The 23,128-nt window shown below is 57.5% G+C and overlaps 1 protein-coding gene across 3 annotated transcripts in view; it reads left to right on the top strand.

The window, feature by feature from the left end:
* tespa1 (thymocyte expressed, positive selection associated 1) overlaps positions 1-23,128 on the top strand; it is a 235,133-nt gene that overhangs the window by 6,558 nt on the left and 205,447 nt on the right. For 2 of the 3 annotated variants that reach the window (XM_070894214.1, XM_070894211.1), the window contains exon 1: positions 1,348-1,405. The exons of the other annotated variant lie outside the window; for it this stretch is intronic. The gene's annotated coding sequence lies outside the window, so the exon portion shown is untranslated. Of the gene's footprint in view, positions 1-1,347; positions 1,406-23,128 lie in introns of those variants that run through there. 3 annotated transcript variants of the gene reach the window in all.

Below are 23,128 nucleotides of genomic sequence, written 5' to 3'. Positions count from 1 at the left end.
GGGGGGAGGGGAGGGAGAGAAGGCGGGAAGGGGAAGAGCGGAGGGGAGAGGGGGAGAGCGGAGGGGGGAAGGGGAGAGAGGAGGGGAGGGGGGAGTGACAGGGAGGAGGAGCAGTGAGGTACAGCTCAAGGGAGGCACTACCCAGGGTGTACAGGCAGAGGCTGAATTTCCTTGATATGTCTAAAGAGCCGTGCTTCCGGAGGCTCAGGTTGTCCCTTGAGGTGGGGGCAGGTTATCTGCAGCCTCTGAGAAGACCTGCTGCCTGCTGGACCTGCTGGCCTTGCTTTACCAACGGCTGTGAAAATCACTGCCGCCCTCAACGTCTCTGCCTTCGAATCCTTCCCGGGCTCTGCCAGCGACAGTGGCAGGATCTCCCAGTCAGTGGACCACAAATGCATAAGACATGATACCGGCCATGATGTGAACTTCACCTGTGATGACGCCAGTCTGCATGAGCGAGCACTCGGGCTTGCGTCTCTGGCTGGCTTCCCAAAGATGCACGGCTTCATTGACTGCACACATTCTGAGCACCCCCAGATCACCCAGGATTATTCATCCACTCCCTCGGCTGGTGAGAAACCACAGAAAAATATTGGTCAGGTGTGCGCGCGATTCCCGTGGAACTACCATGATGCTTTCATCCTGTGGCAGGCCAAGCTCCCCGACTGTCTTTAGACCTGGAAGCAGGCTTAAGAGGTGGCTGCTTGGAGCCAAGGGCTACCCACAGCAAACACGGCTGGTGACGCCCCCCCCCCCTCTCAGAAACTTCACCAATAAAGCCCGACAGCGCCACAATGAATGTCATATGATCAGCGGATGGAACAAGCCATCGATATGCTGAAGATGCACTTCAGGTGCCTGGACAGGTCTGGAGTCGTCTTTCAGTACGCACCAACCCAGGTCTGCAGAGTGTCACGGTGGGCTGCGCTCTGCATAACATTGCCCTGCAGCGAGTTATGGACCTGCCGCAGGATCAAGGCGCAGAGCACAGAGCCTCTATGGGGGATTATGAGAAGGGGGAGGAGGATAAAGGGGAAGAGGGCAGCTCACCCCCAGTTGCCCACATTGCTGCCCAGGATACCTGCGATGCCCGGGATACCTGGGATACCCATGGATACCCGGGATGCCCAGGATACCCGGGATACCCGAGATATCAGGGAGGCCAGGAATACCTGGGATACCCAGGGATATGAGGGATACCCGGGATGCCTTTATTAATGCAAGGTTCACTTAGGTTGCACGAGTGGACCCATGTCAGAACCACATGTGATGGTCACTCCTCCCGCCCTACCCCGAACCCCTAACCAATGCCTCTGCCAACAACAGGTGTGTGCGAGGGATGCAGTCCATCTGGTGAGATGACGATCAGGGAGAGACAGCAAACTGCATCAGGATCAGGACTAGAGTGAGTAGGAATGATGGTTAGAAAGATAAGGGCGGGTGCACTAACAAGGTAAGTGTGTGTGAGGAATAATGTGATGGAGGAGGCTTGACAAGTCAGAGTGAGGAGTGGCAAGATACACACAACAGGATGTGGGCGAATGTGAAAACTGTACTTTCCTTTTTTGATCTGGTTAGGTCATTGCCTGCTTCCTGCATTGAGTGCAGGGGCTTGGCACAATGCTTCTGCTGCTGACCCCGTGCTGACCTTCAGCAGGTTTATTGCTCCCAATGTTGGGGATCAATATCTGCCCTGGCTCCTCACTGCCCCGCAGTGCATTAGCTGAGGTGTCTGTGAAGCAGGCTGCAGACTGAGCATCTTGAATCGGTTGTTATACCTTGTCTTTTCTTGTTTCCAACTCCAACTTCTCCAAATTCCATCTTCAATTGGTTCTTTAAATCTTCCATCTTAGGCAGTCCCTCGGAGTTGAGGAAGACTTGCTTCCACACTAAAAAATGGGTCCTCAGGTGACTGAAGAGTCCAATACGGGAATTACAGTCTCTGTCACAGGTGGGACAGACAGTGGTTGAGGGAAAGGATGGGTCTGGTTTGCCGCACGCTCCTTCCGCTGCCTGCGCTTGGTTTCTGCATGCTCTCAGCAAAGAGACTCGAGGTGCTCAGCATCCTCCCGGATGCTCTTCCTTCACGTTGGGCGGTCTTGGGCCAGGGATTCCCAGGTGTCGATGAGGCTTTGAGGGTGTCTTTAAAGCGATAACACTGCCCACCTGGGGCTCGCTTGCCGTGTCAGAGCTAAGGATAGAGCGCTTGCTTTGGGAGTCTTGTGTCAGGTATGCGAACAATGTGGCCCGCCCAACGGAGTTGATTGAGCGTGGTCAGTGCTTTGATGCTGGGGATGTTGGCCTGAGCGAGAACACTGACATTGGTGCATCTATCCTGCCAATGGATTTGCAGGATCTTGCGGAGGCAATGTTGGTGGTACTTCTCCAGCCTACTATACATAGTCCATGTCTCTGCACCATACAGGAGAGTGGGTATCACCACTGACCTGCAGACCATGAGCTTGGTGCCGGGTTTGAGGTTCTGGTCTTCAAACACTCTCTTCCTCAGTTGACCGAAGGCTGCACTGGCACACTGAAGGCGGTGTTGGACCTCATCATCGATGTCTGCCTTTGTTGACAGTCGGCTCCCGAGGTATAGGAAATGGTCCACATTGTCCAAAGGCTGCGCCGTTGATTTTGATAATTGGGGGGCAGTGCTGTGTGGCAGGGGCAGGTTGGTGGAGGACCTTTGTCTTACGGATGTTTAGTGTAAAGCCCACGCTCTCGTACGCATCGGTGAAGGTGTTGATGATGGCTCGGGGTTTGGAATCTGAGTGTGCACAGATGCAAGCGTTGTCTGTGTACCGTAACTTGATGATGAAGGCTGGGATGACTGTGGATCTGGCCTGGAGGCAGCGGAGTTTGAACAGATTCCCGTTTGTCCTGTAATTTAGCTTCGCTCCAGTGGGGAGCTTGCTGAGTGTGAGATGGAGCTTGTAGCAAGGAAGATCCAGAAGAGCGTTGGTGCGATGATGCAGCCTTGCTTGACCCCGGTCCGAATGTGGATTGGGTCTGTGGTGGATCCATTGGTCAGGATCACGGCTTGCATGTCATCGTGGAGCAGGCGGAGGATGGTGACAAACTTTTGAGGGCAGCCGAATCTGAAGAGGACGCTCCATAATCCTTCACGGTTGACAATGTTGAAGACTTTTGTGAGCTCAAAGACGGCCATGTACAAGGGTTGGTGCTGTTCCCTGCATTTCCCTTGTATCTGCCGTGTGGTGAAGATTGTGTCCATTGTGCCCATTGTGGGCGTAATCCGCATTGCGACTCTGGGAGGAGCTGTTCAGCCACAGGGAGAAGGCAATTGAGGAGGATTCTTGCGATGACCTTCCCGGTGGACGACAGCAGAGAGATTCCTCAGTAGTTACCGCAGTAGGACTTGTCACCTTTCTTGAAGATGGTCACGGTTACAGCGTTTCTGAGATCTCCTGGCATGATCTCATTCCAGATAAGAGAAATGAGGTCATGAATCCGTGCCAGTAGTGCTTCTCCGCCATGTTTTAGTGCTTCGGCGGGGTTCCATCTGCTCCTGAGATCTTGTTGTTCTTCAGTTGTCGGATTGCCTTTTCAACCTCGTACCGGGCTGAGGTTGTGCTGAGATGGCGGCGGGTGGCATGCTACGGGATGGAGTCGAGGACACTCACGTCAAAGGCAGAGTCTCGGTTGAGGAGATCCTCAAAGTGCTCCTTCCAGCAGGCACTGACTGCCTCTCTGTCCTTGATGAGCACCTCTCCGTTCTTGGCCAGTAGTGGGGTAGGGCCTTGGGTGTTTGGGCCATAGGTTATCTTGACTGCGCTGAAGAATCCTCGCACGTTATGGTTGTTGGCCAGCTGCTGGATTTCTTGAGCTTTCTCCACCCACCATCTCTTCTTTAGGACTTGGGTTTTCTGTTGGACCTCGGCCTTCAGACATCTATGGAGCTGCTTTCTTGCCCTCGAGTTGTGTTGCTGTTTCCAGTCCAAGAATTTCTTGCGCTTGCAGCTTATTAGCTCCTGGATTTCCTGGTCGTTCTCGTCGAACCAGTCTTGGTGTTTCCTGGTCGAGTGACTGAGCGTCTCCTAACAGCTGCTAATTATGGAGACATTGAGGACAGATCAGAACCTGTGGACACTCTGCGTCTCTGGGTCACTGGGAGCTGTCAGGTTGGTCACGAGGTGCTGGCTGAATAGGGCTTTCTTAGCAAGATCTTTGAGTGCTCCGGCGTTGATGTTCCTGCGGAATTGTTTCTGTTGCCGTCGCTGATTTGGGGTAATGTTTATTGTGTTCCTAAAACAGATGAGGCTGCACACAGGGAGGTTAAAGTAACAGTGACCTCAGTCTTTAATAAGACACTCCAGAGTGAGGAACAGGCCTTAGGGGCCGGCTTATATACAGTGCTCCCAAGGGATGCTGGGATCCCTTGGGACTTCAGGAGATGAGCTCCCTGGTGGCGGAACATGGGAGTGCATGCTTCACAGATACACAACATCACATCCCCCCAAAGTCAAAGTGAAAACTATTTACAAGGTGAGATGGTCAGGAGCCTTTCTTTCCCTGGTGGACCGCCCCGGTACAAATGTCTGTTCTGGTGTGTTGGCTGTGCCCTCGCTGGGCTGGCATGTTGTTGGCCCTGCAGGGCTGCTAGGTGAGCCTTGCCTTGCTGGGCTGTTGGGCGTGATGGATTTGATTACCTGGTCCGGCGTGGTGTCATTGATCCTTTGGGTGTGTGTTGTAGGCTCGAAAAAGGTGGTGTCTGCTGTAGGTTGTTCAGGGCAGTCTGTGAACCACAGCCTCATTTGGTCCAGGTGCTTTCTGCAAATTTGGCCATTGTCTAGTTTGACTACAAACACCCTACTCCCTTCTTTAGCTATCACCGTGCCCGCGATCCACTTGGGAACATGTCCATAGTTTAGCACATACACAGGGTCATTCAGATCAATTTCCCGTGACACAGTGGCGCGACCATCGTTTACATTTTGTTGCTGCCGCCTGCTCTCTACCTGATCATGCAGGTTGGGGTGAACCAGCGAGAGTCTGGTTTTAAGTGTCCTTTTCATGAGTAGCTCAGCCGGGGACACCTGTGAGCGAGTGGGGTCTCATGCGGTAGCTGAGCAGTACTCGGGACAGGCGGGTTTGGAGTGAGCCTTCTGTGACTCTTTTCAGGCTCTGTTTGATGGTTTGTACTGCCCGCTCTGCCTGCCCATTGGGGGCTGGTTTAAACGGGGCCGAGGTGACATGTTTGACCCCATTGCGGGTCATGAATTCTTTAAATTCGGCACTGACCAGTATGTCAGGCAGGCCGTGGGTGGCAAACATGGCCCTCAGGCTTTCAATGGTGGCGGTGGCGGTGCTTCCCGACATTATTTCACATTCAATCCATTTTGAAAAAGCATCCACCACCACCAGGAACGAGAAACGAGCCCGCATCGTCGACATGGATCCTCGACCATGGTCTGGAGGGTCAGGACCACAAACTTAGTGATGCCTCTCTGGGCGCGTTGCTCAACTGAGCACATATGCTGCATTGCCGTACACAGGACTCTAAGTCAGAGTCGATACCGGGCCACCACACGTGGGAACTGGCTATCGCTTTCATCATTACTGTACCCAGATGTGTGCTGTGGAGATCCGAGATGAACGTCTCCCTGCCCTTTTTTGGTAGCAATACGCGATTACCCCACAACAGGCACTCTGCCTGAAAGGACAGCTCGTCCTTTCGCCGCTGGAACGGCTTGATTGGCTCTTGCATTTCAACGGGGATGCTGGCCCAGCTCCCATGCAGTACACAGTTTTTTACTAGGGACAGCAGAGGATCTTGGCTGGTCCAAGTTCCAAGTCGTAATCTGGCGTGCCGTGACAGGTGATTTATCATTTTTAAACGCTTCCTTGACTATCAACAAGTCTGCGGGTTGTGCCACCATCAACAAGTTTGCAGGCTGCACCATTTCCACCCCTGTGGTGGGCAATGATAGCCGACTGAGATCATCCACACAGTTCTCGGTGCCTGGCTTATGGCGGATGGTATAGTTATACGCTGCTAGCATGAGTGCCCACCTTTGTATGCGGGCTGAGGCATTAGTATTTATCCCCTTGTTTTCAGCGAACAGGGATGTGAGGGGCTTGTGATTGGTTTCCAGCTCAAATTTGAGGCCAAACAGGTACTGATACATTTTCTTTACCCCGAACACATAAGCTAATGCCTCTTTCTCAATGATGCTGTAGGTCTTCTCGGCCTTTGACAAGCTCCTGGAAGCATAGGCGACAGTTTGCAACTTCCCCGCAATGTTAGCTTGTTGTAATACACACCCGTTACATGCTAGCACAAGTCTTTTACACGGGTTATACAATATAAGCAGCTTGTTGGAGCATAAAATGTTTCAGGCTTTCTCAAAAGCAATTACTTGTTTTTTTCCCCATACCCAGTTCTCACCTTTGCGCAATAACACATGTATGGGCTCTAAAAGGGTGCTTCACCCCGGTAGAAAGTTACCAAAATAGTTGAGGAGACCTGGGACAACCGCAGCTCAGTGACATTCTGTGGCCTGGGCGCGTTCCTGATAGCCTCTGTCTTGGCGTCTGTGGGCCGAATGCCGTCCGCCGCGATCTTTCTCTCCAAAAACTCCACTTCTGTTGCCATGAAGATACATTTCGACCTCTTCAGCCGCAGTCCTATGCGATCCAGTCACTGGAGGACCTCCTTCAGGTTTTGTAGGTGCCCGACATTGTCCTGACCCGTGACCAATATGTCGTCCTGAAAGACCAGCGTGTGTGGTACCGACTTGAGTAGGCTCTCCATGTTTCTCTGGAAGATCTCTGCAGCCGACCGAATGCCAAGCGGGCATCTGTTGTAGATGAACAGTCACTTGTGCATGTTGAGCAGGTGAGGCCCTTCGAAGACTCCTCCAGCTCCTGCATCATGTAGGCCGAAGTCAGGTCGAGCTTGGTGAACGTCTTGCCTCCTGCCAGCGTCGCAAATAGGTCATCTGCCTTAGGCAGCGGGTATTGGTCCTGTAGCGAGAAACAATTAATAGTTACTTTATCATCGCCACAAATCCTGACCGTGCCATCACTTTTGAGTACTGGAACAATCGGGCTGGCCCACTCGCTGAATTCCACGGGGAGATGATGCCCTCGTGTTGCAGCCTGTCCAGCGCGATATCCACTCTCTCCCTCATCATGTGAGGTACCGCTCGTGCCTTGTGGTGAATGGGTCGTGCCTCTGGCACCTTCGCCCCGGAAAAGTTTCCAATGCCTGGCTCAAAAAGGGAAGGAAATTTGTTAAGAACCTGGGTACATGAGGCCTCATCGACATGTGATAGCGCTCGGATGTCATCCCAGTTCCAGCGGATTTTGCCCAGCCAGCTCCTTCTAAGTGGCCATCGCCCGGGACAATCCAGAGTGGCAGTTCGTGCACCATGCCCTTGTAGGTGACCTTGACCATGGCACTGCCCAGGACAGTGATGAGCTCTTTGGTGTATGTTCTCAGTTTCGTGTGGATGGGGCTCAGGGCTGGTCTGAATGCTTTGTTGCACCACAGTCTCTCAAACATTTTTTTAACTCATGATGGATTGGCTAGCGCTAGTGTCCAGTTTCATGGCTACGGGTAAGCCATTCAATTTTACGTTTAGCATTACAGGTGGACATTTCATTGAAAATGTGTGCACCCCGTGTACTTCAGCATCTGCCTCCTCTCTCCGAGGCTCGAAATTGCTTTGATCCACCATGGACCGATCTTCCTCTGCCATGAGGTGGTTAGCAGGTTTTGCAGAGCTTGCAGCTCGTTTGCAAGCTTGTTGGAGATGTCTCATTGTTCCACAGCTCTTGCAAACATACCCTTTGAAGCGGCATGAATAAGCTGAATGGAAGCCTCCACAACGCCAACAAGGTGTGAATTGCCTTGCATTCATTCTTTGTTGGGGACTCTGAGTCATCTGGGTCACCTGAGGCCTGCTGGCAGTTGTAGTCTTGTGGGTTCTGCCCTGTACATTTCTACTCGCAAACACAGTTCCAGTCAATTTATGAACATTGCTAGCACTTGTGTGCTGAGAGATTTGTTTGGTGTTATCACTGGTGGACATAAGCGCCTGTGCTATCGCAATGGCCTTACTGAGGGTTGGTGTCTCTACAGTCAAAAGTTTTCATAGGATGGTCTCGTGGCGAATGCCCAGTACAAAAAAGTCTCTGAGCATTTGCTCCAGGTAGCCATCAAACTCACATTGTCCTGCAAATCACCTTAGCTCGGCGATGTAGCTCGCCACTTGCTGACCTTCAGATCTCTGGCACGTGTAGAACCGATACCTCGCCATGAGCACGCTCTTCCTTGGGTTAAGATGCTCCCGAACCAGTGTACACAGCTCCTCATATGACTTATCTGTGGATTGCACCGAAGCCAGAAGATTCTTCATGAGGCTGTAGGTTGGTGCCCCGCAGACCGTGAGGAGGACCGCTCTCCTTTTTGCAGCACTTCCTTCTCCGTCCAGCTTGTTGGCTACAAAGTACTGGTCTAGCCGTTCGACATAGGCTTCCCAGGCGTCACCCTCCGAGAACTTCTCCAGGATGCCCACAGTTTGCTGCATCTTTGCGTTGGATTCGTATTCTCGTCGGCAGTTATTGAGGCTGCACATAGGGAGGTTAAAGTAACAGTGACCTCAATCTTTAATAAGAAACTCCAGAGTGAGGAACAGGCCTTAGGGGCCGGCTGCTGGGACCCCTTGGGACTTCAGGGGATGAGCTCCCTGGTGGCGGAACATGGGAGTGCATGCTTTACAGATACACAACAGTGTTGATGGTGATGACAGAACGGATTAGGTGGTGGTCCGTCCAGCAGTCGTCAGTTCCTGTCATGGTGCGGTTGATGTGCACGTCTTTGCGGTCCCTCGCTCGGACGATGCCGTAGTCCAGCAGATGCCAGTGCTTGGAGCGAGGGTGTTGCCATGAGGCCTTATATATGTCCTTCTGACGGAACAGGTTATTGGTTATGACGACACTGCGTTCTAGGCATTTTTTCAGGAGGAGGGGGCCATTGGAGTTGGATTTCCCTAACCCCTCTCTGCCGATCACACCTCCCCAGAGGTCTGTGTCCTTTCCGACTCTGGCGTTAAAGTTGCCGAGGAGGATCAGCTTGTCGCTCGTTGAGACTCGGGACAGGTATTGTTCGAGGCTGCAGTAGAATTCCTCTTTGGTCTTGTCTTCAGCTTCCAGTGTTGAGGCGTACCCACTGAAGACCGTAGCGCACTGGTTCCAGGCTAGGGTGAGCCGAAAGGTCATGAGGCGTTCACTTATTCCGCAAGGGGAGTCTCAGACGGCCCACTAGCTCGTTTTTTAAGGCGAAGACAACCTCATGGAGGCGGCATTCTGCTTCTGGTTTGCCTTTCCAGAAGAAGGTGTAATCACCACCTTGTTCCTTGAGCTGGCCTTCCCCTGCCCGCCCGGTCTCGCTTAGGGCGACGATGTCTATGTCGAAACGTCAAAGTTCCTGGGCAACGATAGCGGTGCGACGTTCCAGACTGTTGCTGTTGGCATTGTCCCTGAGGGTCCTGACGTTCCAGGTCCCGAACTTCATCGTGAAGTGTGGAAGATGCATGTGCGTGAGTTCTTTTAACGTGGGGTGATCGTTGCACACCGGCTACCACACGGGCTTCGCAGAGCGAAGTCTTGGTCCAGTGGCAAGGGGGTTCAAGACAACTGGAGATCAGGCTCTGCTGTATGGGCCCCACACACACACACACACACACGCACACACATACGCACACACACGTACACACACACACACACGCACACACAGACGCGCGCACACACACACACACGCACACGCACACACACACACACACACGCACACGCACACACAGGTTCCTACTGTCCTCTCATTGTGCGAGGTCGAACCCAGTGGCGGAGTCGGATCGGAGCCCCGAAAACGTCGGAGGGCAACGGGAGGCCCGGAGGTCGGAGGTCCGAGGGCAGCGAGAGGTGTCGCGGTCGACGAGGATCGGAAGTGGCGAGGAACAGAGGTCGAGGCACAGGAGCGGCTGTGGCCCAGAAGCGTCACAATGTGACCCAGAAGCAACACAGTGTGACCCAGGAGCAGCACAGTGTGGCTCAGGAGCAGCACAGTGTGACCCAGGAGTAGCACAGTGTGGCCCAGGAGCAGCACAGTGTGACCCAGGAGTGGCAGAATGTGGTACAGGATTGGCACAGTGTGGCCCAGGAGCAGCACAGTGTGACCCAGGAGTGGCACAGTGTGGCCCAGGATTGGCAGAGTGTGGCCCAGGAGCAGCACAGTGTGACCCAGGAGTGACACAGTGTGGCCCAGGAGTGGCACAGTGTGGCACAGGATTGGCACAGTGTGGCGCAGGAGCAGCACAGTGTGGCCCAGAAGCAGCACAGTGTGACGCAGGAGCAGCACAATGTGCCCCAGTATTGGCACAGTGTGGCCCAGGAGCAGCACAGTGTGACCCAGGAGCAGCACAGTGTAGCCCAGGATTGGCACAGTGTGGCCCATGATTGGCACAGTGTGGCCCAGGAGCAGCAGTGTGTGGCCCAGGAGCAGCACAGTGTGACCCAGGATTGTCACAGTGTGGCCCAGGATTGGCACAGTGTGGCCCAGGAGCAGCATAGTATGACCAAGGATTGGCACAGTGTGGCCCAGTAGTAGCACTGTGTGGCCCAGGAGCACCACAGTGTGGCCCAGGAGTGGCACAATGTGGCCCAGGAGCAGCACAGTGTGGCCAAGGATTGGCACAGTGTGGCCCAGGATTGGCACAGTGTGGCCCAAGAGTGGCACAGTGTGACCCAGGATAGACACAGTGTGGCCCAGGATTGGCACAGTGTGGCCCAGGAGCAGCACAGTGTGCCCCAGGAGCGGCACAGATTGGCCCAGGAGCAGCACAGTGTGATGCAGGTGCGGCACAGTGTGACCCAGGAGCAGCACAGTATGGCCCAGGATTGGCACAGTGTGACCCAGGAGCAGCACAGTTTGGCCCAGGATTGGCACGGTGTGGCCCAGGAGCAGCACTGTGTGGCCCATGAGCAGCACAGTGTGGCCCAGGAGCGGCATAGTGTGACCCAGGAGCAGCACAGTGTGATCCAGGATAGACACAGTGTGGCCCAGGATTGGCACAGTGTGGCCCAGGAGCAGCACAGTGTGGCCCAGGGGTGGCAAAGTGTGGCCCAGGAGCAGCACAGTGTGGCCCAGGGGAAGCACATTTTGACCCACGATAGACACAGTGTGGCCCAGGATTGGCACAGTGTGGCCCAGGAGTGGCACAGTGTGGCCCAGGAGCAGCACAGTGTGGCCCAGGAGCAGCACAGTGTGACCCAGGAGCGGCACAGTGTGACCCAAGATTGGCACAGTGTGGCCCAGGATTGATACAATGTGGCCCAGGAGCAGCACAGTGTGACCCAGGATTGGCACAGTGTGACCCGGGATTGGCACATTGTGGCCCAGGATTGGCACAGTGTGGCCCAGGAGTGACACAGTGTGACCCAGGAGTGACACAGTGTGGCCCAGGAGTGGCACAGTGTGGCCCAGGATTGGCACATTGTGGCGCAGGAGCAGCACAGTGTGGCCCAGGAGCAGCACAGTGTGACCCAGGAGCAGCACAGTGTGGCCCAGAAGCAGCACAGTGTGGCCCAGGAGCAGCACAGTGTGGCCCAGGATTTGCACAGTGTGACCCAGGAGCAGCACAGTGTGGCCCAGAAGCAGCAAAGTGTGGCCCAGGAGCAGCACAGTGTGGCCCAGGATTGGCACAGTGTGGCCCAGCATTGGCACAGTGTGGCCCATGATTGGCACTGTGTGGCCCAGGATTGGCACAGTGTGGCCCAAAAGTGGCACAGTGTGACCCAGGAGCAGCACAGTGTGCGCATGGAGTGGCACAGAGTGGCCCAGGAGCAGCACAGTGTGACCCAGGTGCGGCACAGTGTGGCCCAGGGTTGGCACAGGTGTGACCCAGGAGCAGCACAGTGTGCCCCAGGAGTGGCACAGTGTGAGCCAGGAGCAGCACAGTGTGGCCCAGGAGTGGCACAGTGTGGCCCAGGAGTGGCACAGTGTGGCCCAAAAGTGCCACAGTGTGACCCAGGATTGGAACAGTGTGACCCAGGAGCGGCACAGTGTGACCCAAGATTGGCACAGTGTGGCCCAGGATTGATACAATGTGGCCCAGGAGCAGCACAGTGTGACCCAGGAGTGGCATAGAGTGGCCCAGGATTGGCACAGTGTGACCCAGGAGCAGCACAGTGTGCCCCAGGAGTGGCACAGTGTGACCTGGGATTGGCACATTGTGGCCCAGAATTGGCACAGTTGGCCCACGATTGGCACAGTGTGGCCTAGGATTGGCACTGTGTGGCCATGATTGGCACAGTGTGGCCCAGGAGCAGCACAGTGTGACCCAGGAGCAGAACAGTGTGGCCCAGGAGTGGCATAGAGTGGCCCAGGATTGGCACAGTGTGGCCCAGGAGCAACACAGTGTGGCCCAGGATTGGCACAGTGTGACCTGGGATTGGCACATTGTGGCCCAGAATTGGCACAGTGTGGCCCAGGAGCAGCACAGTGTGGCCCAGGATTAGCACTGTGGGTCCAGGATTGGCACAGTGTGGCCCAGAATTGGCACAGTTGGCCCAGGATTGGCACAGTGTGGCCTAGGATTGGCACTGTGTGGCCATGATTGGCACAGTGTGGCCCAGGAGCAGCACAGTGTGACCCAGGAGCAGAACAGTGTGGCCCAGGAGTGGCATAGAGTGGCCCAGGATTGGCACAGTGTGACCCAGGAGCAGCACAGTGTGCCCCAGGAGTGGCACAGTGTGAACCAGGAGCAGCAAAGTGTGACCAAGGTGCGGCACAGTGTTGCCCAGGATTGGCACAGGAGTGACCCAGGAGCAGCACAGTGTGACCCAGGAGTGGCACAGTGTGAGCCAGGAGCAGCACAGTGTGCCCCAGGAGTGGCACAGTGTGACCTGGGATTGGCACATTGTGGCCAAGAATTGGCACAGTTGGCCCACGATTGGCACAGTGTGGCCTAGGATTGGCACTGTGTGGCCATGATTGGCACAGTGTGGCCCAGGAGCAGCACAGTGTGACCCAGGAGCAGAACAGTGTGGCCCAGGAGTGGCATAGAGTGGCCCAGGATTGGCACAGTGTGGCCCAGGAGCAACACAGTGTGGCCCAGGATTGGCACAGTGTGACCTGGGATTGGCACATTGTGGCCCAGAATTGGCACAGTGTGGCCCAGGAGCAGCACAGTGTGGCCCAGGATTAGCACTGTGGGTCCAGGATTGGCACAGTGTGGCCCAGAATTGGCACAGTTGGCCCAGGATTGGCACAGTGTGGCCTAGGATTGGCACTGTGTGGCCATGATTGGCACAGTGTGGCCCAGGAGCAGCACAGTGTGACCCAGGAGCAGAACAGTGTGGCCCAGGAGTGGCATAGAGTGGCCCAGGATTGGCACAGTGTGACCCAGGAGCAGCACAGTGTGCCCCAGGAGTGGCACAGTGTGAACCAGGAGCAGCAAAGTGTGACCTAGGTGCGGCACAGTGTTGCCCAGGATTGGCACAGGAGTGACCCAGGAGCAGCACAGTGTGACCCAGGAGTGGCACAGTGTGAGCCAGGAGCAGCACAGTGAGGCCCAGGAGTGGCACATTGTGGCCCAGGAGCAGCACAGTGTGACCCAGGATTGGCACAGTGTGACCAATGATTGGCCCAGTGTGGCCCAGGAGCAGCACAGTGTGGCCCAGGAGCAGCACAGTGTGACCCAGGAGCAGCACCGTGTAGCACAGGAGCAGCACAATGTGACCCAGGAGCAGAACAGTGTGGCCCAGGAGCAGCACAGTGTGGCCCAGGAGCAGCACAGTGTGGCCCAGGATTGGCACAGTGTGGCCCAGGATTGGCACAGTGTGGCCCAGGAGCAGCACAGTGTGGCCCAGGATTGGCACAGTGTGGCCCAGGTGCAGCACAGTGTAGCCCACGATTGGCACAGTGTGGCCCGGATTGGCACAGTGTGGCCCAGGATTGGCACAGTGTGGCCCAGAATTGGCACAGTGTGGCCCAGGAGCAGCACAGTGTGGCCCAGGATTGGCACATTGTGGCCCAGGATTGGCACAATGTGGCCCAGGATTGGCACAGTGTGAACCAGAATTGGCACAGTGTGGCCCATGAGCAGCACAGTGTGACCCAGGATTGGCACAGTGTAGCGCAGGATTGGCACAGTGCGGCCCAGGAGCGGCACAGTGTGGCCCAGGGGTGGCAAAGTGTGGCCCAGGATTGGCACAGTGTGGCCCAGGAGCAGCACAGTGTGACCCAGGATAGACACAGTGTGGCCCAGGATTGGCACAGTGTGGCCCAGGAGTGGCACAGTTTGGCCCAGGATTGGCACAGTTTGGCCCAGGAGCAGCACAGTGTGACCCAGGAGCAGCACAGTGTGACCCAGGATAGATCCAGTGTGGTCCAGGAGTGGCACAGTGTGGCCCAGGAGCAGCATAGTGTGGCCCAGGAGCAGCACAGTGTGGCCCAGGATTGGCACAGTGTGGCCCAGGAGTGGCACAGTGTGGCCTAGGAGCAGCATAGTGTGGCCCAGGAGCAGCACAGTGTGGCCCAGGATTGGCACAGTGTGGCCCAGGAGCAGCACAGTGTGGCCGAGGAGCAGCACAGTGTGACCCAGGAGCATCACAGTGTGGCCCAGGATTGGCACAGTGTGGCCCAGGAGCAGCACAGTGTGGCCCAGGAGCAGCACTGTGTGGCCCAGGAGCAGCACAGTGTGGCCCAGGATTGGCACAGTGTGGCCCAGGAGCAGCATAGTGTGAACCAGGAGCAGCACAGTTTGGCCCAAGATTGGCACAGTGTGACCCAGGAGCAGCACAGTGTGGCCCAGGAGCAGCACAGTGTGGCCCAAGATTGGCACAGTGTGACCCAGGAGCAGCACAGTGTGGCCCAGGAGCAGCACAGTGTGGCACAGGAGCAGCACAGTGTGACCCAGGATTGGCACAGTATGGCCCAGGAGCAGCACAGTGTGGCCCAGGAGCAGCACAGTGTGGCCCAGGAGCAGCACAGTGTGGCCCAGGATTGGCACAGTGTGGCCCAGGATTGGAACAGTGTGACCCAGGAGCAGCACAGTGTGACCCAGGAGCAGCAGAGTGTGGCCCAGGAGCAGCACAGTGTGACCCAGGAGTGGCACAGTGTGGCCCAGGATTGGCACAGTATGGCCCAGGAGCAGCAGAATGTGACCCAGGAGTGACACAGTGTGGCCCAGGAGTGGCACAGTGTGACCCAGGAGTGACACAGTGTGACCCAGGAGTGACACAGTGTGGCCCAGGAGTGGCACAGTGTGGCCCAGGATTGGCACAGTGTGGCGCAGGAGCAGCACAGTGTGGCCCAGGAGCAGCACAGTGTGACCCAGGAGCAGCACAGTGTGGCCCAGGAGCAGCACAGTGTGGCCCAGGATCGGCACAGTGTGACCCAGGAGCAACACAGTGTGGCCCAGAAGCAGCAAAGTGTGGCCAAGGAGCAGCACAGTGTGGCCCAGGATTGGCACAGTGTGGCCCAGCATTGGCACAGTGTGGCCCATGATTGGCACTGTGTGGCCCAGGATTGGCACAGTGTGGCCCAAGAGTGGCACATTGTGACCCAGGAGCAGCACAGTGTGCGCATGGAGTGGCACAGAGTGGCCCAGGAGCAGCAGTGTGACCCAGGTGCGGCACAGTGTGGCCCAGGGTTGGCACAGGTGTGACCCAGGAGCAGCACAGTGTGCCTCAGGAGTGGCACAGTGTGAGCCAGGAGCAGCACAGTGTGGCCCAGGAGTGGCACAGTGTGGCCCAGGAGTGGCACAGTGTGGCCCAAAAGTGCCACAGTGTGACCCAGGATTGGCACAGTGTGACCCAGGAGCGGCACAGTATGACCCAAGATTGGCAGTGTGGTCCAGGATTGAAACAATGTGGCCCAGGAGCAGCACAGTGTGACCCAGGATTGGCACAGTGTGGCCCAGGAGCAACACAGTGTGGCCCAGGATTGGCACAGTGTGACCCGGGATTGGCACATTGTGGCCCAGGATTGGCATAGTGTGGCCCAGGAGCAGCACAGTGTGGCCCAGGATTAGCACTGTGTGGCCCAGGATTGGCACAGTGTGGCCCAGAATTGGCACAGTTGGCCCAGGATTGGCACAGTGTGGCCCAGGATTGGCACTGTGTGGCCCATGATTGGCACAGTGTGGCCCAGGAGCAGCACAGTGTGACCCAGGAGCAGAACAGTGTGGCCCAGGAGTGGCATAGAGTGGCCCAGGATTGGCACAGTGTGACCCAGGAGCAGCACAGTGTGCCCCAGGAGTGGCAGTGTGAACCAGGAGCAGCACAGTGTGACCTAGGTGCGGCACAGTGTGGCCCAGGATTGGCACAGGTGTGACCCAGGAGCAGCACAGTGTGACCCAGGAGTGCCACATTGTGGCCCAAAAGTGGCACAGTGTGACCCGGGATTGGCACATTGTGGCCCAGGAGCAGCACAGTCTGACCCAGGAGCAGCACAGTGTGGCCCAGGAGTGGCATAGATTGGCCCAGGATTGGCACAGTGTGACCCAGGAGCAGCACAGTGTGCCCCAGGAGTGGCACAGTGTGACCCAGGATTGGCACAGTGTGACCAAGGATTGGCAGTGTGGCCCAGGAGCAGCACAGTGTGGCCCAGGAGCAGCATGGTGTGGCCCAGGAGCACAACAGTGTGACCCAGGAGCAGCTCCGTGTGGCCCAGGAGCAGCACAGTGTGGCCCAGGAGCAGCACAGTGTGACCCAGGAGCAGCACAGTGTGCCCCAGGAGCAGCACAGTGTGGCCCAGGATTGGCACAGTGTGGCCCAAGAGCAGCACAGTGTGGCCCAGGATTGGCACAGTGTGGCCCAGGTGCAACACAGTGGGGCCCACGATTGGCACAGTGTGGCCCGGATTGAGACAGTGTGGCCCAGGATTGGCACAGTGTGGCCCAGAATTGGCACAGTGTGGCCCAGGAGCAGAACAGTGTGGCCCAGTATTGGCACATTGTGGCCCAGGATTGGCACAGTGTGGACCAAGAGTGGCACATTGTGACCCAGGAGCAGCACAGTGTGCGCATGGAGTGGCACAGAGTGGCCCAGGAGCAGCACAGTGTGACCCAGGTGCGGCACAGTGTGGCCCAGGATTGGCACAGGTTAGACCCAGGAGCAGCACAGTGTGCCTTAGGAGTGGCACAGTGTGAGCCAGGAGCACCACAGTGTGGCCCAGGAATGGCACAGTGTGGCCCAGGAGTGGCACAGTGTGGCCCAAAAGTGCCACAGTGTGACCCAGGATTGGCACAGTGTGACCCAGGAAAGGCACAGTATGACCCAAGATTGGCAGTGTGGTCCAGGGTTGATACAATGTGGCTCAGGAGCAGCACAGTGTGGCCCAGGAGCAACACAGTGTGGCCCAGGATTGGCACCGTGTGACCCGGGTTTGGCACATTGTGGCCCAGGATTGGCACAGTGTGGCCCAGGATTGGCACAGTGTGGCCCAGAATTGGCACAGTTGGCCCAGGATTGGCACAGTGTGGCCCAGGATTGGCACTGTGTGGCCCATGATTGGCACAGTGTGACCCAGGAGCAGAACAGTGTGGCCCAGGAGTGGCATAGAGTGGCCCAGGATTGGCACAGTGTGACCCAGGAGCAGCACAGTGTGCCCCAGGAGTGGCACAGTGTGAACCAGGAGCAGCACAGTGTGACCTAGGTGCGGCACAGTGTGGCCCAGGATTGGCACAGGTGTGACCCAGGAGCAGCACAGTGTGACCCAGGAGTGGCACATTGTGGCCCAAAAGTGGCACAGTGTGACCCGGGATTGGCACATTGTGGCCCAGGAGCAGCACAGTCTGACCCAGGAGCAGCACAGTGTGGCCCAGGAGTGGCATAGAGTGGACCAGGATTGGCACAGTGTGACCCAGGATTGGCACAGTGTGACCAAGGATTGGCACAGTGTGGCCCAGGAGCAGCACAGTGTGGCCCAGGAGCAGCACGGTGTGGCCCAGGAGCACAAGAGTGTGACCCAGGAGCAGCTCCGTGTGGCCCAGGAGCAGCACAGTGTGGCCCAGGAGCAGCACAGTGTGACCCAGGAGCAGCACAGTGTGCCCCAGGAGCAGCACAGTGTGGCCCAGGATTGGCACAGTGTGGCCCAAGAGCAGCACAGTGTGGCCCAGGATTGGCACAGTGTGGCCCAGGTGCAACACAGTGGGGCCCACGATTGGCACAGTGTGGCCCGGATTGAGACAGTGTGGCCCAGGATTGGCACAGTGTGGCCCAGAATTGGCACAGTGTGGCCCAGGAGCAGAACAGTGTGGCCCAGTATTGGCACATTGTGGCCCAGGATTGGCACACTGTGGCCCAGGATTGGCACAGGGTGGCCCAGGATTGGCACAGTATGGCCCAGGTGCGGCACAGTGTGGCCCAAGATTGGCACAGTGTGGCCGAGGAGCAGCACAGTGTGGCCCAGGATTGGCACAGTGTGGCCCAGGAGCAGCACAGTGTGGACCAGGATTGGCACAGTGTGGCCCAGGATTGGCACAGTGTGTGGCCCAGGATTGGCACAGTTGGCCCAATATTGGCACAGTGTGGCCCAGGATTGGCACAGTGTGGCCCAGGATTGGCACAGTTGGCCCAGGATTGGCACAGTGTGGCCCAGGAGCAGCACAGTGTGGCCCAGGATTGGCACAGTTGGCCCAGGAGTGGGACAGAGTGGCCCAGGATTTGCACAGTGTGACCCAGGAGCAGCACAGTGTGGCCCAGGAGTGGCACAGTGTGACCCAGGATTGGCACATTGTGGCCCAGAATTGGCACAGTGCGGCCCAGGATTGGCACAGTGTGGCCCAGGATCGGCACAGTGTGGCCCAGGAGCAGCACAGTGTGGCCCAGGAGCAGCACAGTGTGTCCCAGGAGCAGCACAGTGTGACCCAGGAGCTACACAGTGTGGACTAGGAGTAGCACAGTGTGGCCCAGGATAGTACCGTGTGGCCCAGGAGTAGCACTGTGTGGCGCAGGAGCAGCACAGTGTGGCCCAGGATTGGTACAGTATGACCAAGGAGTGGCACAGTGTGGCCCAGGAGTGGCACAATGTGGCCCAGGAATGGCACAGTGTGGCCCAGAAGCAGCACAGTGTGGCCAAGGATTGGCACAGTGTGGCCCAGGATTGGCACAGTGTGGCCCAAGAGTGGCATAGTGTGACCCAGGAGCAGCACAGTGTGCCCCAGGAGTGGCAAAGATTGGCCCAGGGGCAGCACAGTGTGACCCAGGTGCGGCACAGTGTGGCCCAAGATTGGCACAGTGTGGCCGAGGAGCAGCACAGTGTGGCCCAGGATTGGCACAGTGTGGCCCAGGAGCAGCACAGTGTGGCCCAGGATTGGCACAGTGTGGCCCAGGATTGGCACAGTGTGGCCCAGGATTGGCACAGTTGGCCCAATATTGGCACAGTGTGGCCCAGGATTGGCACAGTGTGGCCCAGGATTGGCACAGTTGGCCCAGGATTGGCACAGTGTGGCCCAGGAGCAGCACAGTGTGGCCCAGGATTGGCACAGTTGGCCCAGGAGTGGCATAGAGTGGCCCAGGATTAGCACAGTGTGACCCAGGAGCAGCACAGTGTGCCCCAGGAGTGGCACAGTGTGGGCCAGGAGCAACACATTTTGGCCCAGGATTGGCACAGTGTAGCCCAGGAATGGCACAGTGTGGCCCAGCAGCAGCACAGTGTGGCCCAGGATTGGCACAGTGTGACCCAGGAGCTACACAGTGTGGCCCAGGAGCAGCACAGTGTGGCCCAGGATTGGCACAGTATGGACCAGGAGCAGCACAGTGTGACCCAGGAGCAGAACAGTGTGACCCATCAGCAACACAGTGTGACCCAGGATTTGCACAGTGTGATCCAGGAGCAGCACATTGTGGCCCAGGATTGGCACAGTATGTCCCAGGATTGGCACGGTGTGCCCCAGGAGCAGCACAGTGTGGCCCAGAATTGGCACAGTGTGACCCAGAATCGGCACAGTGTGACCCAGGAGCAGCACAGTGTGGCCCAGGATTGGCACAGTATGGCCCAGGATTGGCACAGTGTGACCCAGGAGCAGCACAGTGTGGCCCAGGAGTGGCACAGTGTGACCCAGGATTGGCACATTGTGGCCCAGGATTGGCACAGTGCGGCCCAGGATTGGCACAGTGTGGCCCAGGATCGGCACAGTGTGGCCCAGGAGTAGCACAGTGTGGCCCAGGAGCAGCACAGTGTGTCCCAGGAGCAGCACAGTGTGACCCAGGAGCTACACAGTGTGGACCAGGAGTAGCACAGTGTGGCCCAGGATAGTACCGTGTGGCCCAGGAGTAGCACAGTGTGGCGCAGGAGCAGCACAGTGTGGCCCAGGATTGGTAAAGTATGACCAAGGAGTGGCACAGTGTGGCCCAGGAGTGGCACAATGTGGCCCAGGAATGGCACAGTGTGGCCCAGAAGCAGCACAGTGTGGCCAAGGATTGGCACTGTGTGGCCCAGGATTGGCACAGTGTGGCCCAAGAGTGGCATAGTGTGACCCAGGAGCAGCACAGTGTGCCCCATGAGTGGCAAAGCTTGGCCCAGGAGCAGCACAGTGTGACCCAGGTGCGGCACAGTGTGACCCAGGAGCAGCACAGTGTGGCCCAGGATTGGCACAGTGTGGTCCAGAATTGGCACAGGGTCGCCCAGGAGTGGCACAGAGTGGCCCAGGATTAGCACAGTGTGACCCAGGAGCAGCACAGTGTGCCCCAGGAGTGGCACAGTGTGAGCCAGGAGCAACACATTTTGGCCCAGGATTGGCACAGTGTAGCCCAGGAATGGCACAGTGTGGCCCAGCAGCAGCACAGTGTGGCCCAGGATTGGCACAGTGTGACCCAGGAGCTACACAGTGTGGCCCAGGAGCAGCACAGTGTGGCCCAGGATTGGCACAGTATGGCCCAGGATTGGCACAGTTGGCCCAATATTGGCACAGTGTGGCCCAGGATTGGCACAGTGTGGCCCAGGATTGGCACAGTTGGCCCAGGAGTGGCACAGAGTGGCCCAGGATTAGCACAGTGTGACCCAGGAGCAGCACAGTGTGCCCCAGGAGTGGCACAGTGTGAGCCAGGAGCAACACATTTTGGCCCAGGATTGGCACAGTGTAGCCCAGGAATGGCACAGTGTGGCCCAGCAGCAGCACAGTGTGGCCCAGGATTGGCACAGTGTGACCCAGGAGCTACACAGTGTGGCCCAGGAGCAGCACAGTGTGGCCCAGGATTGGCACAGTATGGGCTAGGAGCAGCACAGTGTGACCCAGGAGCAGAACAGTGTGACCCAGGAGCAACACAGTGTGACCCAGGATTTGCACAGTGTGATCCAGGAGCAGTACAGTGTGGCCCAGGATTGGCACAGTATATCCCAGGATTGGCACGGTGTGCCCCAGGAGCAGCACAGTGTGGCCCAGAATTGGCACAGTGTGACCCAGGATTGGCACAGTGTGACCCAGGAGCAGCACAGTGTGGCCCAGGATTGGCACAGTATGGCCCAGGATTGGCACAGTGTGACCCAGGAGCAGCACAGTGTGGCCCAGGAGTGGCACAGTGTGACCCAGGATTGGCACATTGTTGCCCAGGATTGGCACAGTGCGGCCCAGGATTGGCACAGTGTGGCCCAGGATCGGCACAGTGTGGCCCAGGAGCAGCACAGTGTGGCCCAGGAGCAGCACAGTGTGTCTCAGGAGCAGCACAGTGTGACCCAGGAGCTACACAGTGTGGACCAGGAGTAGCACAGTGTGGCCCAGGATAGTACCGTGTGGCCCAGGAGTAGCACTGTGTGGCGCAGGAGCAGCACAGTGTGGCCCAGGATTGGTACAGTATGACCAAGGAGTGGCACAGTGTGGCCCAGGAGTGGCACAATGTGGCCCAGGAATGGCACAGTGTGGCCCAGAAGCAGCACAGTGTGGCCAAGGATTGGCACAGTGTGGCCCAGGATTGGCACAGTGTGGCCCAAGAGTGGCATAGTGTGACCCAGGAGCAGCACAGTGTGCCCCAGAAGTGGCAAAGATTGGCCCAGGAGCAGCACAGTGTGACCCAGGTGCGGCACAGTGTGGCCCAAGATTGGCACAGTGTGGCCGAGGAGCAGCACAGTGTGGCCCAGGATTGGCACAGTGTGGCCCAGGAGCAGCACAGTGTGGCCCAGGATTGGCACAGTGTGGCCCATGATTGGCACAGTGTGGCCCAGGATTGGCACAGTTGGCCCAATATTGGCACAGTGTGGCCCAGGATTGGCACAGTGTGGCCCAGGATTGGCACAGCTGGCCCAGGATTGGCACAGTGTGGCCCAGGAGCAGCACAGTGTGGCCCAGGATTGGCACAGTTGGCCCAGGAGTGGCACAGAGTGGCCCAGGATTAGCACAGTGTGACCCAGGAGCAGCACAGTGTGCCCCAGGAGTGGCACAGTGTGGGCCAGGAGCAACACATTTTGGCCCAGGATTGGCACAGTGTAGCCCAGGAATGGCACAGTGTGGCCCAGCAGCAGCACAGTGTGGCCCAGGATTGGCACAGTGTGACCCAGGAGCTACACAGTGTGGCCCAGGAGCAGCACAGTGTGGCCCAGGATTGGCACAGTATGGACCAGGAGCAGCACAGTGTGACCCAGGAGCAGAACAGTGTGACCCAGGAGCAACACAGTGTGACCCAGGATTTGCACAGTGTGATCCAGGAGCAGCACAGTGTGGCCCAAGATTGGCACAGTATGTCCCAGGATTGGCACGGTGTGCCCCAGGAGCAGCACAGTGTGGCCCAGAATTGGCACAGTGTGACCCAGAATCGGCACAGTGTGACCCAGGAGCAGCACAGTGTGGCCCAGGATTGGCACAGTATGGCCCAGGATTGGCACAGTGTGACCCAGGAGCAGCACAGTGTGTCCCAGGAGCAGCACAGTGTGACCCAGGAGCTACACAGTGTGGACCAGGAGTAGCACAGTGTGGCCCAGGATTGTACCGTGTGGCCCAGGAGTAGCACAGTGTGGCGCAGGAGCAGCACAGTGTGGCCCAGGATTGGTACAGTATGACCAAGGAGTGGCACAGTGTGGCCCAGGAGTGGCACAATGTGGCCCAGGAATGGCACAGTGTGGCCCAGAAGCAGCACAGTGTGGCCAAGGATTGGCACTGTGTGG

This window comes from Pristiophorus japonicus, chromosome 11 (genome assembly GCF_044704955.1).
Source record: "Pristiophorus japonicus isolate sPriJap1 chromosome 11, sPriJap1.hap1, whole genome shotgun sequence".
NCBI classification, from domain to species: domain Eukaryota; kingdom Metazoa; phylum Chordata; class Chondrichthyes; family Pristiophoridae; genus Pristiophorus; species Pristiophorus japonicus.
The sequence above is the reverse complement of the archived record's forward strand: the minus strand, read 5'-3'. Positions and strand labels throughout refer to the sequence as shown.